Below are 18,045 nucleotides of genomic sequence, written 5' to 3' on the forward strand. Positions count from 1 at the left end.
GGGAATTTACTTTCAATTCAGGACCCTCTTGGAAAATGGGAATTTACTTTCAACTCAGGACCCTCCTGAAAAATATGAATTTACTTTCAATTCAGGACCCTCCTGAAAAATAGGAATTTACTTTCAATTCAGGATCCTCCTGAAAAATGAGAATTTACTTTCAATATAGGACCCTCCTGAAAAATGGAAATTTAGCTTATGTTCAGGACCCTCCTGGAAAATGGGAATTTATTTTCAACTCAGGACCCTCCTGGAAAATAGGAATTTACTTTATGTTCAGGACCCTCCTGGAAAATGGGAATTTACTTTCAATTCAGGACCCTCCTGAAAAATGGAAATTTACTTTCAATTCAGAACCCTCCTGAAAAATGGGACTTTATTTTTAGAAACATAGAATCTTTCTTTATCATAAAATTTGTTTAGAATTATTTTATTCTAGTTTGGATTTTGATATCAGGAGGCCTAAAAATAGGGTGATGAAATTGCAAGTCAGGAGCCCGTCTGAAGAATAGGGTGATGAAATTGAAAGTTAAGTAACAAAGTGAAGAAATTGAAAGCCAAAGCACAGGGCGAATAAATGGAAAATGAAGCAACAAAGTGAAACAATTGAAAACCAAGCAACAAGTGTTGAAATTGCAAGTCAGGAGCCCGTCTGAAGAATAGGGTGATGAAACTTAAGTCAGGAGTTCAACAGAAGCTGTATAGATAGGATTTTTGTAGTTTTATTTATGCTTTAACTTGTAATTTTTATTTTCATGTAATGACAGAACCGCGGACCGGAACCTCGATGGAACCTCACTCGACTCTCCAACTCGATATAGTCCATCTCCTTCCAATTCTTTGAGATACTTGACACTTGATTCTCTCATTACTTGGACAGGTAGGATGTCCTAAGTCAAGACCTGGTTTCCCTCCTTCCTCTTGCTTCGTGCTTTTGAATAAAGGTCAAGACAAAATTTTGTCTCGTTGTCTACTGCTTTGTATGAAAACACCATGTGTTTACATCCAAAGGGGGCATGATGTAGACATGTAATTTTGTCCTCCTAAAGTTTAATTTGATTTACTTTTACCCATTTTTATTTTATCCTACCATGTACCCTCATCTACGTGATTATACCCCACAAAAATATAAAAAATAACAAACCCATAACAATATTTTATCTTATCCTAATCCCCAATATTCTCTTAGTAACAAAATTAACAACCCTTCCTATCAAATAAACACACCTCATCATCAAACCCCCTACCCACCTACCCTATACCCTACCCCCACTACCCCATCCACGTGACCCATTCACATTTCTTCTTCACAAAGAAATATGAGAATATATACACTCACTGATACAGTAAAGAAAAAAAAAGGAGGGTCAATAATTTCCAGGGGGTATCACTCACGAATTTGGCTTCCCTTCAAAAGAAAAACAATGAGAATACAATACACGGAACACGCACACACCTTAATCCATTAGCGCGCACACACCCATATATTCTGAGTCAAAATTTGAAAAGAGAAAAATTGAGAGATTTGAGCGAAAGAGAGATCGAGAGTTTCGTGAGAGAGATAGAGATCGAAAAAGAGAGGGGGTTTATTCCGGCGACTAGATCCCGCCGAAGCTCCGACAACAACCCCAAAACTCGGCAAAGTCCTGTGACAAAAACAGTCTGCTTTCCGTCTATGATTTCGGCTAATTTCGAACGAAAATCACTATTTGTGGCATTCCTTGTCATTCACTTAGTGTTAGGTTTTTGTTTCTGTCGAAAACGCTTGGTTTTGGGTCTAGTACACTCGGTTTTTGACATCAAAATTATTCCTTCGAGGTTTTTCTATTTTGGATTCATAGTTCTATTCACTTCAATCGATACGTTGAGAGCAGTAGCGGGTTTCGATTTGTGATACTGAGTTGGATTTGAGTTTATGGTTGAGATTTGAGTCAAGGTTTTTTGGCATGGATTCTGTCCTTTCATTGAAGTACTATTGAATTACGAAAGCTTCAATCAAGGTCTATTTCTCTATCTCATTCTCTATTCTCGTCTTGAATTTAATTACTTTCATGGGTGTGAATGATTCGTGTGCTTGACATGTTCAAATATTTATTGTACGTATGTATTTGGTGTTGGTTTCGATTTTTGACAAGTCAATTTGATAATTGAATGCACTTAGATATGAATAATTGAATGTTACATTGTTGAAATTGGTTATTCGGGGCGAGAATCAAAAATTGATAAAAAGCAAATGCTAGTTATTTTTTTTATTCTTGATGTGTTGAGATGGATTAGGTGGTATAGGTTCGGGTAGGCAAAATTTAGGAGTGATGTGTTTGTTGAATACGTTGAATGTTTAAACGTGTGTGTTAAATGTCCTGGTTTTATGGTTTTTGGATTTAGTGTATCATTTGGCCGGGGAATGCCCCGAGGTATTTGTGTCTATTCATCGGGGAATGACCTGAAGTATTTTGTACCCGGAGGACGTTCGTGATCAAGTCCCAAGGCTTCGGGTTGGAGCTTAGTCTAGCACCAGTATAGAATAAGATTTATATTTTTCGCAATTTTTCTGTTTTGGACTGTATAATTGGACTGAACATTATTATTTTGGTTTTGGATTGTTGTTTGATGTTTGTTTATGTGCTTTGTGTGGTTTATACATTTTTGGTATCAAATTAGCTGATATGCTCCACCAAGCGAACGTGGTGAAACCACGGGATCGAGGGGTGCCTAACATCTTCCCCTCGATCACCAGAATTTCTTAATCGGAATCTCTATTCGCGGATCAGTTTTAGAGTCAAAACTGTTTCGAAAAGGATCTTTCAATGGTGACTTAGCACACCGGATTATACCAAGTGACGACCCTAAATAAAAATTGTAAATAGTCCTTTTTGAAACAAAAATCTTCATTTTGTCACTTCTAATAATAAAAAAACCCTTTCGAACTTAAAATGAATCATTTGAAGTACGAAAAAGGGGTGTGACACTCTTCATTTTTTATTATTAATGATAATAAATGACAGACGAATAACGTTGAAAAATCAAATGATATTTTGGAGGGACTTGTAAATTTTTTCTGTAATTTTTAATTTTAAATAAATAATTCATGAAAAGTGACATATTTGTTACCATGTGGTGATTTTTTTTTTTATGTAGTGATTTAATTTATGGAGTAATTTTTAAATTTATTTCTTATTAAATGTTTTTAGTAATATTTAAATTATTTATATAATATATCATCATTTAATATTTTTTAATATATCTATGTATGTATATATTGATTGATAATTTAATAGTAAGTACTTTTTAATGAAATAAAAATAAAATTTTAATTAAAAATATTATAATATATATTTAAAATAAATTTTCTCTATAAAATAATTTTAGTAATAAAAGTCTATTGATACATGTCTTTTTTGGTCATTTGTCTCTCAAAAGCACTTATTAAAAAAGATTATCCGAACACAATTTGCCTATCAAAAACACTTTTAATATGAATTTATCGAACACAAATTATTTTTTTTCAAAAGCACTTTTCTATAAAAATGCTTCTCAAATAAACATTTTTCTAACAACAATTTCAAACGGGCTCTTACCTACAAGGAAAAAAAAGAATCTGAAAATAAATTACTTGTCAAACATGTCAAACATCAAAAGACAATTTTTCTCTATCCGTCCATTATACTATAAATACTTGTCTATTTTAATAATTAAAAGATAATTTATTATTTTATTTCTATATTTTCCATAATATTATCACAATCATTTCTCAATATATTAAATTTATTGGAGTCAAGATATTATAGGATTATCATTCTATTTTTTAAACTTTAAGGAGTTTGTCAAGTCAATATTGAATTAAATATAGAGGGAGGGATTTCTAACTAATCCAAATATCAAGATTATACAACTAACATTGGTCAATTATTTTTTCATAAATGTAACTGAAATTAATTATGGTACAAGCCTTTTCTTTCCTATAAATACGTTGCTAAGATAACAATTGAGTTACCAATTAAAAAACAAGTCATAGAATTATTCTAGTGCTACCAAATTAATACCTGTGTGGAAGAAAGAATGGAGAAGACATCATTCCTAAAGGTTTTCTTGGTGTCTTTTTTGCTTATATATTTTGTTAGGTAAGTACCAATCCAACTCTCTTTTATGGAGGTTATATTATAAAAACAATAAATACTACATTGTTATTGCTGCTGCTGCTGTAGTTATTTTGCAGCAATGGATCTTCATAAGTCATAATAAATTGTAATTTGACGAATTGTAACAACTGGCGATTGTATTACTATTAGTTTTATAAAATATTATATTATGATTTCTAGATACTGTATTATCTAGTTTATTACAAAAATAATTATTTTGTGTCAAATTTATGGTTATCATTAATAGTTTTCAGAACTTATGAACATAAATAATGTTTATTAATTTTTTTTTTTTGAAAAAGCAAAATATTTTTATCAAAATCTATGACCAAACACATGAAGATTTCAAGTGAAACTTCACCCAAATTTAGTTTACCAAAAATATTTGGAAATTTATGCCCAAAAGCTAGCTATATTCCACTTATAACCAATTTGAATCTCTTTTTGTTTAATTTACTTAAGATAATTCTAGTTGTTTTTTTAATTATAACTTATAAAACAATGTTAATGGTGTAATCAGGACAAGGGAGCAATGGGGGACTTTTGTGCAATGAAGATGGAGATTGTAATCACCAATTGATATGCAATATTGGGTCTCCAGTATGTGACATAAGGACACGTACTTGCTATTGTCCAACAGTTTATCAAAGAAAGACGGTTCGACATGCTAAAACTTCCTATGAGTGGGGTCTGGGAAGGTCTATCAGTTTGTCATGAACCAAAAATCCTTAAGATGAACAAAGATTGATGTATGTTTTTGATCATCATTTATAATGATCAATAAAAGTATCCTATTGTCATTTTGAAATTGGAAAAGTTATTAGCACAAAATATTATACCTTCATTCTTGTTTTAGAGATTTAAATATAACTTTATTTTGAGATGCAAATTGATGGTTCCTTGAGTGATTATTGATACTCTCTAAGTGTCAGTATGTTACGATCCAAATTTATGAGTTGCGACTAATACCTAACTAGCTACTCCTCCATACGCGAATCGATACTATTTATCATACTAGTTTAATCACACGTATCTCGCACGTGTAATCTTTAATTATTTAAAATTAAATGATTTTGTCTATTGCAAATGTTTTTAATGAAATGCAAAAAGTTCAAATCATTTCTTAAAGATCCTTTACGCTTTAATATTACAATGTAAACATAACATAGATATTTTACCACCAGAAGTTTCAAATGTTTAATGGAACGTCATTTTCGCATTTGTCATGCAATACCTCTTTTTCTTGTTGGCATTGCACGTTTATCCCAAGTTATCACTATCAAACTTCAATTGTTAATGATACATCTTTAATGGTACATATATTTTTATAAAAAAAATCAAAACTCAATACAAAAAAGTAAAAACTCTTAATTTGATGTTATATATTCATGTAAATTTGATGCTAATATAGTGATATATATAATACTCTAATTTAAGAATAAGTTAAACACATACTTGAACATATATCATGACCGGAGGTGTTATTTTACCTACTAAATATCACCCGTCTCACCCAAGAGCCCAGCACCACAATTTTATTTTTATTTAAATTACAGAGTAAATAGTCTTCTAAATACAGTAGTTCATTAGTTACTTTTTCATGGCATTGACTTGTCACGTGAGTTTGAATTTCATGTTTTCATATAGAAAAAGAAGTATAAATATTTCATATACTAAATTCTCGATAATAAGTACTGCATCTTTAGAATTGCAACCCTAAATTATGCTATTTAATGGAAGAAATCACCTACACGACATAAATCATTTCTTTTAAAAATTTTCAATTAAACAATGCAAATCTTAGATAATTATTCAACGATTAAAGAACAATAATACAATAGCATTATGATTATTATTAGTAGTAGTACATTTAAGTTTTATTGCTCCCTCCCTCCTCCTTCGCGTAGGTAAAACTTTTATGCAAATAAAAAAAAAATCTAAATTAAATATGGACCTTAATTAATTTAAAACTTAAATAATGTATACTATTACTTTAAAAAGAAAAAATTCTAAATCAACTTTAAATAAAGAAAAAAAAAAGGAGGCCTAAAACCAATTTTGGTATTAAAAAAAATGAGAGAAACGTCCTAAACATATACTATAAAGTAAGTGTGGTGTCCTTCGGGACTGGCTCACTGGTTTGGAGGGTGGTAGCCCATCATAGCTGTCCAGGATCGAATTCTCCCTCAATTCCTTTGAGCAATGAGCCTGTCGTACAGGGCTTGCCTAGTGCGGTTTACATTCCCGTGTGGTTTGCAGGCTATTGCAGCGGGGGGAGGGGGTTACCCAGATGAGCCTGTCGTACAGGGCTTGCCTAGTGCGATTTACATCCCCGTGTGGTTTGCAGGCTATTGCAGCGGGGGGAGGAGGGGGGAGGGGGCTTACCCAGTGCGCATACAGTGCTCACCCAAAGGGTAGAGGCTGTGACAGAGGGTATAGCGGCTGCAGGTTTTCCTGAAAATTTTCCCAAAAAAAAAAAAAAAGTAAGCGTGGCATATATTAACATTCGACAATTTTTTTAATAATTAAAATTTACTTATGTAGTTCTTTTGTTTTTTTAGTACAAAAAAATGTGTACTTTTAAAAATTTTCCTCCTCCTTTTGTTATCTATTCTAGGACTTCGTAATTATTAATTTTTCTAATAATTCATATATATATATATATATATATATATATATATATATATATGTGTGTGTGTGTGTGTGTGTGTGTGAGAGACCATATATTTTTGGACTCTTTATTTTTTAAAACTTATCATATATTTTAAGACTCTTTAATTAAAAAAATATAAGTACAATAATATAATAATTAAGACTCCTTAATTAATATATTTTAAGACTCCTTAATTAATAATATAATAATTAAAAGACAATTTTGTCTATTATGGATTCTTTTAATGAAGGGTAAAAAGTTCAAACAACATTTCTAATGCCTTCACATTTTTAATATATTATAGTGTAGATATAGATATAGATATAGATTATAGATATAGATTATAGATATAGATATATATACAATAAATCGTTCTCACATCCAAATTAGATGGAATTACAACTTAAATGAAAGTCAAACATATCATAGAAAATCTTACAATAAATCGTTCTCACATCCAAATTAGATGGAATTACAACTTAAATGAAAGTCAAACATATCATAGAAAATCTGAAACTCAACCATAACTCATGAAATATAGCTAAGGAGCATCTAATTATATAAATCTAACATTGATTTAATATATATATATATATATATATATATGAATATCTCTATTATGAAAAAGTTGATTAAAATAAATAATTTTTTTTTGTTCACTTCTTTAAATATGACATGACTTATATAAATCCTGCCATTCTCTATGATGCTTATGCAACTTTTAGCAAACTTGTGCTTTTCACGATCGACACGATCGAAAGGTGAAGTATAAACTTTATCGTTCCTTATTTTCTCATTTATGAGATTGAGAAGCATGTTTCTATATATTAGGTAAAGGTTCAATAAATTTATTTTTCTAAATTTTTCCTTTCCAGATGGAAAAACTACTGAAAGCAAATTTTAAGGAAGTTTAATGGTTGAAAATATGCGCTTGTAAGTTATGGTCATACGATGCTTACAAGTTACAACAATAGGTTATTATTGGTCAATGCAGCATTTTCTTCCCTATAAATACATTGCTAAGATACAATTAAGTTACAAAGAGATATCAATTGAACAAATTAGTACTTGGACGAGAGAATGGAGAAGGCATCATTCCTAAAGGTTTTCTTTGTCTTTTTTGCTTATTTTGTTAGGTAAGTACTAATCCAACTCTCTTCAATATTTCACTTATGAGCAAGTTGAATCTCTTTTTATTTACTTCACAGATTTAAGCCAAGTGAACTCAGAGAAAAATCGATGCACAGATTTGTACTCTGCTCCAGCAGAGGAAAAGGAAATAGAGACTTGCTTTTTAGATTTTCAAGAGATTGGAGATCCTCCTAGACTGATGAATAATCCGCTAACTGAGCCACGAGAGACAACACACGATGCACAATCGGCATCACAAAAGGCGAGTAGAGAAAAAAAAAAGAGATGACGACATGAGCAAACCTTGACCAGGATCAAGGCGTAAATAGTGAAGCACTCGCTGAGCAGCATTGTAGTGAGGTGTGTGCGGAGAGTGCATAAACTGAGAGAGATATTGAACGACAAAGAAAATATCTGGCCGCGTGCGTGTGAGATAGTTGAGAAGGTCAATTATCCTCCGATAAATGGTGGGGTTGAGTAAGAGATCCCCTGAATCATCACTTAATTCGAAATAAAGGTCCAAAGGAGATGATACTGGAGGTAAATGGTCACGATTGAATTCTGATAGGAGGTTAAGGGTGAACCTGTGTTGGCAAATGATCAATCCTTGAGGTTCTTGAAGGATTTTCATACCCAGGAAGTGATGTAAGGTACCCAAATCTTTAGTTTTGAATTATGTGTTAAGGAATAGATTTGGACTGTGGAACACTGCAACATCGCTCCCTATGACAAGTATGTCATCTACGTACACAAATAGGATAGAGATCAAATTACCATTATGTTTAAAAAACAATGAGTAGTCATTTTAGGAAGACTTGTAGCCTTTGGATTGTAGTGCTGCACCAACCAAGCATATCATTGCCTTTGAGGCTTGCCTCAGGCCATATAGAGACTTCCATGGCATGCAAACATGATTAGGACTGGTAGGGGACTTGCCAAGGGAAATTTCACATAAACTTCTTCTTGCAAATCCCCAAAGGTATTATTAATATCAAGTTCATTTAAATCCTAGTTCTTCTTAAATGCCACTGTCAAAAGGCATCTAACGGTGGTCATTTTGACCACAGGTGAGTATGTTTCATTAAAATCAATCTCTTCGCTTTGGATACCACCCCGAACCACTAGTCTAGCTTTCAATCTCTCAATTGAACCATCTGACCTGTTCTTGACTTTATAGACCCATTTACATGGCAATACCTTCTTATCAACTGGCAATTCAATAACATCCCAAGTGTGGTTGGACTCAAGGGCCTCAACTCTCCTTTTATAGATTTCTGCCAACCAGGGTGCATAATGGCTTGGTTAAAGCTCTAGAGTTCAGAAATACTAGAGAGGGAGTTTAAGAGATGCATATTAGGGTATAAAGCAACAAAAAAATCAACAGGGTTAGAAGAAGAGGTAAAATAAGCTGAGGTAACATCAGTCAAGTAAACAAAATTACAGATATAGTCATTAAAATGGCTTGGTACCTTGTATTGCCATTCTGATATTCTGGATGCTCAACAGGAATAAGAGTAAAAGAGTTGGAAGTAGAAGGTAGATTAGTTTGGAAAAAAGTGGGAGGACTAGGATCATAAAGCGGTTGATCAGGAGTAGGTGCAACTATGTCAGGTTGTGTGAAATGTGGTGACCGGGTAATAAAGGGTAAGTCATCAGTTGCAGATGAAGGAGGAGTTTAGAAAATAGATGGTGTGGAATGTGAGAGGAATGGAAACATATTTTCCATGAATTTCACATTCCTGGAAACAAACATAAGCCTGGTTTTCAAATCTAGCAATTTGTACCCTTTCTTATCTGGTGGGTAGCCTTGAAAAGTATAAGGGATAGCTTGGGGGAAAATTTAGCTCTATTATGTGCAAGGGTAGAAGCAAAGAATAGAAAACCAAAAGTTTTAAGGTGATCATAGGTAGGTGGCTTTTCAAAAAATAGCTTAAAGGGTGTTTTGTCATGATACAGAGAAGGGAAATTTATTAATGAGGAAGGTGGCAGTAAGTAGACATTCCCTCTAATAGCGTATGGGAAGATAAGACTGGTGTAAGAGAGCTCTAGAAGTCTCTAAGAGGTGTCTATGATTCCTCTCAACAACTTCATTTTGTTGAGGGGAAGTAGTGTAAGAAGTCTGATGTATTATACCAACAGTGGTAGTAAAATTCAACAAGAAGAGAACCACTTCAAGATCTAAAGCATTATCAGTTTTTACAATTTTTACCTTAGCATTGTATTGACTTTCAATTAGAGCTATGAAAGATTTTAAAATAGGGAAAACATTGCTTTTAATGGTTAAAATATAGGTCCAAGTAATTCTGCTAAAATCATCAACTATTATGAGAAAGTATCTATAACCATCATGAGTGGGTAATTTATAAAAACCCCAAGAGTCCAGGTGTATTAAATTAAATGCACCTGAAGTTTTAATAGGACTATGGGGTAATGGTAGCTTATATTGTCTAGCCAAAGAACATATATCACAAAAACAATTTTCATTGATCAAAGAAGTAATAAAACTCAAATTTTTCATTCCATGGAAAGGTATATATCCCAATCTATTGTGCCATAAAGTCCACAATAGAATGGAATTTTATAGGTCCAGAAGTAGTGCAAGAAACAAAATCGAAAATACTAGAATTAGCATCTAATTGAGACTTGAAAAAAATTGTGATTGAGAACTTGTTGTATGAAGGATGTAGACTCGTGTTCTTGATTCACTAACCACTAGAGAGATCTTCATTGAACGGCACTACATAACACAACATGTGGGGGAAAATGTAAGATGATAAAACACTGTTTGCAAAATTTTTCACAGACATAAGATTAATTTTGAATGAAGGAATGAGAACTACATTATATAAAACAAGGTCAGGAAATAGACTAACAGATCTAATATGTGTGACCTTTACCCTAAAAGAGTTAGGTAAATTAACAAAAAATGGTGAATATAAAAGAGTGAGAGAGGTGAAAATTTTAAAATCAAAGGACAGATAGTGTAAAACCCCAAAATCAATAATCTAATATGAGGAATTAGCCTAGGTTGAATAAGCTAAAGGGTTAGTAAAAATATTACCATCACATTCATGAACAGTTGAATTTGAGATCCCTATGTCACTGATCTGAACATTTTGAAAAAGCTTGGTAAGTTGGTGAATTGATCATGAGAGATGGAAGAAAACTGAGAAGGGGCATCTGAAATGGTGACAAATTCAGGGGTCATCACAACATTCCCTCTTAATGTCCCATGTGCCCTGGAACCTTTTGTGAATTTGAAATTATCTAGGAATTTTATGATTCTGTAGCATTTATCTACTGTGTGTCTTGATTTCTTGCAATGGGAATATTGAAAATTCTTTCTTATCTTAGAGTCAACAGATTGGGTAGATTTAGGAGAAGAAAATCTTGTGCTAGCCTGATGAATGACCTGGTGAGTAGCCAAGTAAGAGGAGGACTCACCTAGGAAAGATGGATTTGTGTATGCTTTCCTCTATTTTTCATCTTAAAAAATCAAAGGATAAGAAAGATTAACAATGGAAAGGGGATTCATGATAAGAATGTTGCTTCTAATGGGTGCATAAACATCATTCAATCCCATGAGGAATTGAATCAACCTCTCATCCTGTTGAGATTTCAACATCTTCTCTTTTTCTGCATAGGTACAGGTGCAGAAGCAGGTAACCTTGTCATACAAGGTGTAAAAATCATCCCAAAGCATTTTGAACCTGGTAAAATAACCTACAATACCTAAGGTCCCTTGAATTAAATCATTGACTTATTTTTGCAAGTGATATAGTTGACTTCTATTGATTTGTCCAAATTTATCTTCAAGATCCTTCCACAAAACTCGAGCCGAACTGGAATACATGACACCTTCAATAATGTTTTAGAACAAAGAGTTCAACAACCAAGAAGTTACCTTATTGTAGCATCCCAAGTTTCGTACCCTTGAATATTTCCAAAGTTTAGACTCTTTTTGGCTCGATAAAACTCAAGGGAGTCACTCGTACCCTTGATTACGAGTCGTAGGGTGCCTAGGTGATCCAATCATACCCTAGGAAGTAAGATAGACTTACATACTGCCCAAGGTATGACTCATATGGGTAAGAATCATATAGGAGCTTACGAGTGGTATAGGGCAAGTCGTATGGTGCATATATGTGTTGTCTAGTGTAATCTGTCCACTGTACGGTTTGTGGATACGGTTAAGGTTACCACTCATACCCTTAGGTACGAGTTATGAAGGGTAAGTCATACATAAATCAGTGGTTAAGGTCTTGGCGAGGTTGGATACGAGTTAGGGTGTCACTCGTACCCTTGGATATGAATAGTAAGGTGAGTCGTACCCCTGGATGTGAATTATTTTAATTTTTAAGTCAAGGATAGTTTGGACATTTTCTATTTCTAAACCCTTATGTCCTCACGTTATATAACCCTACATGGCCTTCCATAACACTTATTAAAGGATCAAAACACATCAAATACTCTCTTAGACACTCTCTTAGAAGATTGGAGGCTAGAGTTTCACAAGTTCTCTTCAAAAGGCTCATACGTCAAGATTTCTTCCTTAAATCTTCTTGTATAAGGCATGTACTCCTTCCCTCATTGTTATTTCAAAATAAAGGCATGTTTATTGTGTTTTAAATGTTGTTTTATGAATCTTGAATGGTGGATTTCGAAATAGTGTTGAGGGTCTTTATGCATATGGTTTGGTATTGGTTTAAACTATATTTTTACATATTTTTAGTAATGGTTTACATATGTGGTTGGTTGTTGGTTCTGGTTTAACAAAAGGGGTCTTGAGTAACCCCAATTATGGTGGTTTATACATTGGTTTTGCCCTTGATAAAGTTATACCCTTAACATGTTTGATAAAATGCCTCAAAGAATGTTTTTAATCTATTGTTAAACCTGCATTGAAACTCTTGCATGGTTTGGTTTAGTAATTGAACTCTAAATAGTTTTGGATGGTCTCGCATGATTTTAATGGTTTAAATGATACAAATACTTTAAATGTTTAGCATGGTCTTAATTGGTTTGGAATGATTTAAAAGTTAAGGTTTTGGAGGTCATAGTTGGTGTATTTTGAAAACCTTGCGGGATACACGTAAATCCCCCAAGTGAATGCATTTATGAAATTGATTTGAATGGTTTGAAAAAGCTAAAGGCTAATTGGTTATGCTTGTGGAGAACATGGAAGTCTCCCAAGAGGTTTAATATGGCTAATGGTAGGGCACTTGAATGTCCCCCTTAATCTAAATGGTTTGGCTATGGATAATGCTTGCCAATATGGTGGTATGACGATACCACTGATTTATTGAATAGCCTTGGTTAATAAATAGATAATTGAATTGTTTGTTAATGGTTTAAATTGGACATTAATGGCTGGGAGTGTAAGCTAAGCCGTGGAAGGTGGCGGTCTCGGGGGAATCAAAATCGAAAACTTATATTTGTTTTATCCCTTTTCGGATTTTATTTTAAAGAAAATTGTTTTGACTTTTTTCAAACTATTTCAAAAATCCAAGAAAATCTTAGAAAAATTTACAGAGTCCCCACTTGATTTTTATAGAAAATACAAAGAAACTTAAAAATAATTTAAAGATTCAAAAACAGATATAAACCTTTGAAATAAGAGAAACGGAGTAAGGGTTCAATTAACGCCCTAAGAGTGTTTTTAAGGCACTTAGGAGCATCCGTTTTAAAAACGATTCACCAAAAGATTATTTTTTGACTAACTTAAAAAGGGTGACTAACTTTGCAAAAAGGTTGAATTTTAAATATTAAAATTATTTATCTACCCATCTAAAAATGACATTTATTTTTTCAAACGAGAAATAGTCTACTTGAATTAGGAAAAAAGCTACCATACTCTACTTAATTCTATATTAATTTTGAAAAAAAATAATGAAATAATTTGTTTAGTTCATGATTAATTCTTTTAAGAAAGATTACAAAATTCCCATTAGAGAAACATTTTACTTATTTCATAATTATCTTTAAGAAATAAAAGTTATGAGATATTTGAATTGAAGAAAAATCTATTTAAACTAGGTTGCATACTTGAACTCAAGAAGAGAATAAGTTTGGAAAAGGGAAATTACGTAATTATTATTTTTTTATACGTATAAGAAAAGGTCAATATCGTTATAGATGACACCTTTTTAAAAAATGTTAGGGGAATGTCATGTTAAAAGTAATTTATTAATTACAAAAAAAAAATAGAATTTACGAGAAAAAATAATTTCTTGAATTTGAAGAAAATTATTTTAACCCAAATAGGTTATCAGTCATATGAACAAGAAAAATGCCATTTTAAAATAGAAGACTTAATGATTTTCTTTTAAAACTATTTTTAGGAAGAACAATCGAAAGAACAACTTTAATCTATTTAGTCAAGATAAATTAGGTGAGAAAATTTTGAATTGACTAAAAGCCGTGATAAAATAAAATGGCAATGCCTTAGGAGATTTATCTAGATTAATTAGTTAGGGTGTTCAAGTACATACAAATAAGTAAGAATGAGAAATAAAGAAAGAGTTAAAATTAGGAAAAATTATCTAAATAAACAACATAAGTTTCTAAACTTCTAAAAATCCCTCCACTTCTAAAAAATTACTTAAATTTCAACATTTCATACTTTTTGGTAAAGTTGAGATACAAGTTAAAACCTACAATTAAGAAGTCGATTCTTTACCAAAAATAACACACTTCTCCTCTCTGTACTTCTAAAAATCCCTCCACTTCTAAAAAATTACTTAAATTCCAACATTTCATACTTTTTGGTAAAGTTGAGATACAAGTTAAAACCTACAACTAAGAAGTCGATTCTTTACCAAAAATAACACACTTCTCCTCTCTGTACGTCGCAATTTCTGGTGCGATTTCTATCCAATTTTTTCATCTAATTCAAAACTTTGAAGGAAGGTAATTTTCCTCCCTAAAGTCAGCTTCAATTTCTTCTAATCCTTTTTACGTTTTTTTTTCAAAAAAAATATTTTGTATCTGCGTTTACAAAGTGAAATTTCAGTGTTTTGGTTAAGAAATTTCTTCTATTATAGTTTTTTAGGCTTTATTGTTTGAATGACCATTATGAATAGAGATTTGAGACCTTCTTTTAGTCTTGGGTTCTCTCAATTAGAAAGTATCAAAGAATATCAAGAAGTTATAAACTTCGTTCCCGAAAGTTTTGACTATGATGAAAATAGATCAATGCATAGAAACGATCCCCAAACTATGAAGAAGTTGCAGCAAAAACATGCTAAGAAGGACAAGAAAAATGAAAGTGGTTCTAAGAAAAGGGGATCCAACAGTCCTGCAAGTAAAGCTTCCGCCAAGAGAAGAAGAATTATCGAAGTAATTTTCAGAGATGAGCTTCGCAAGGTAATTGCATATTCAGATCTATTGAATTTTAGGCCGAGATACATATTTTGGCTTGTATGATACGTTTAGAAATTCATTGTTTATCTTATTTTTCATTAAAAAAATGTGCAAAGCAACTTGTTTCTGTCAATTTTGATTATGTGCTGCATTACAGATGTTGGGTTTTTTATTCTGTCCTTATGTTGTATTAGATAAATAATAACAAAAGATGTATCGTCATATATTAATATGTTTCTTATACAATTGTTGATCTTTCAATTTTCTTCATTTTTCTTTAAACATTGTTAAAGCAGATTCCATTAGTATATGCATTACTGATTGTGGGAGGTATCATCTAACCAACATACCTCAGTCTGAGCTGATCGGGGTTCAACCTGTGACTCCAGTTGGAAGGGTTCTAGTACCGTGCCACGGGTACTAACAATGGCTGTGAGTCAACCCTATCTGGCAGAAAGATATTTTGTCAACCCTTACTGCCAGGAAAACTCATGCGAGATGTGTCAACCCTTATCTGGCAGGAAGATATCTCAACCTACGCTGGTTACGTAGTTTTGTAACTCAGGGATTTCTACTAAAGATCAAACCCTATACTAATAGAAATGCCCTCATCCCTGGGTTCTGTGACACCCCAACTTAGGAGAAGGAGTCCCACATCGATAAAACATAGGAAGGATGCTGGGTATATAAGTAAGAAAGTCTTACTCCCTAGTGACGCATTTTAAAGTCGTGCGGGCTTAAGCCCAAAGTGGACAATATCACTAGTGGTTTGGGGAGTTACATGGGTATCTTGGTCCTTTCTGGTTTGGGATGCCCGTCGCAGCCAAGGCCTCAGCTCGGGTCGTGACAGAATGGTATCAAAGATGCTCTTGTGTCAGCCCTGTCGATGTGGGCCAGAGTTCAAATTGAGTGTAGGCAAATCCCAATAAGGCGGGACAAACTCAGTCCTGAGTATAGGCAAACCCCATTCGGTGAGGCAAACCTCAGCGAGGATGCTGAGTCTTTAAGAGAGGGTGTATGTGACACCCCAACTTAGGAAAAGGAGTCCCACATCGGCAAAACACATGAGGGATGTTGGGTATATAAGTAAGAAAGTCGTACTTCCTAGTGACGCATTTTAAAGTCGTGCGGGTCTGGGCCCAAAGTGGACAATATCACTAGTGGGTTGGAGAGTTACAGGGGTATCTTGGGTCTTTGTGGTTCAGGATGCCCATAGCGGCTAGGGCCTCGGCTCGGATCGTGACAGGTTCGCTCGGTGTTGAATTCTACTCCCAACTAGACTGACACTGATTACGATACTAAGCTAAGCTTAACTGAAGAGGGAATTGACTCGGATTACTGAACTATTCTAAGTTTGACTGATATGATAACTAACTAAACTGATAATGCTGATACTCATCTGAAGCAATTTTGAAACTACTGAGACTAAGTAAACAGTTAAATTTTGGGTATTCATAACCCCCAGGACTCGATAACAATAACAACAGGGCCACATGAAAGCTTTAAAACCATGGAAGAAAATTATTGTTCATAATTATTCACTTAAGCATTTCATCAAATACATAGAGAACAAGATTGTAACATGAGGATATTTTTAGACATGATGAGATAGCAGCACGATCACATGACAAAATCATAAACTGAGGATTTATTCTAAAATTCTCATGGACATGATATGGAAACTACAATATTTAAGACATACTAAAGGTTTAGGAACATATTAAGTAGTCATTGTTCAAAATCCTTTCATCTAGGCATTCTATCAAACGCTTGCAATGCATGGTTTAGGCTAAGCATGGGAATAGTGTTAAAAATTGTAGTAATAGCATGATTTCACTTCTAAGATCACCAACTAGGGTTTAAATTCAACAATCAACACCATTCAATCATGTAAGGTTTAATATCAGCAACAATTTCATGGAAATATGATAAATATTCAAAATTCATGTAAGTTCATGGACATAGTTCAAAAAGTATGTAATTAGGGTTGTTTTCAATGAAAATAGTTTGTAAACATCATGTATAATCAAAATTCATAAAAGCTTCAGGGAGATAAATCATTATAAGTATGAAATTTTATGATTTAAAACATAAAAGATGGATTCTTGGACTCAATTGGTGAAAAGGGTCCATGGATGAACATCTAACATACCTTAGAGCTTTAATCTTGAAAGAGAATTAACTTTTCTTGAACTTTCTTGGATTGAGTATTATAATTTCTTGATTTTCTTAAATAATGGTTTGAATCTTGTTCTTGGGAGATGATCTTGAAAGGAAACCCTAATTTTCTTGTTCTTGAAAGTGGAGAGGATTATGAGTGATGAGAAATTGATAAAATGTCATCATGTACTACTTGAGGAAAAAGTACAAGAACAAGAATTTCCAACCAACAGATACACTACCACAGATTGCTTTTTCAAAGTGTACATCGATAAGGCTTATGTGAATTACTATAATGTTGACGTTGATAAGGAACTTGCAACTCAAGAATGATGGAATATTTAAAGATATAATTCGATATATGAGTATATAGGTGTTTTTAATTAAATTAGTGATTGTTATGCAGGGATTGCGGTGTATTTGTAGTGTCTATGTCGAGTATCTGAGCAAGGGATTAGGCATTCTATTTTTTGGTATTGATGCTCAGTACCATCGTCTAAGATATGCTAGTCTTTTGTGCAAGTACGGATCTGAAAAGTAGAGAATGACTACTTTAGTAAGAATGACGATCCACCAAGGCCAAGTAGCAAGTTTGCACAA

This window comes from Capsicum annuum, chromosome 3, assembly GCF_002878395.1.
Source record: "Capsicum annuum cultivar UCD-10X-F1 chromosome 3, UCD10Xv1.1, whole genome shotgun sequence".
Classification (NCBI taxonomy): domain Eukaryota; kingdom Viridiplantae; phylum Streptophyta; class Magnoliopsida; order Solanales; family Solanaceae; genus Capsicum; species Capsicum annuum.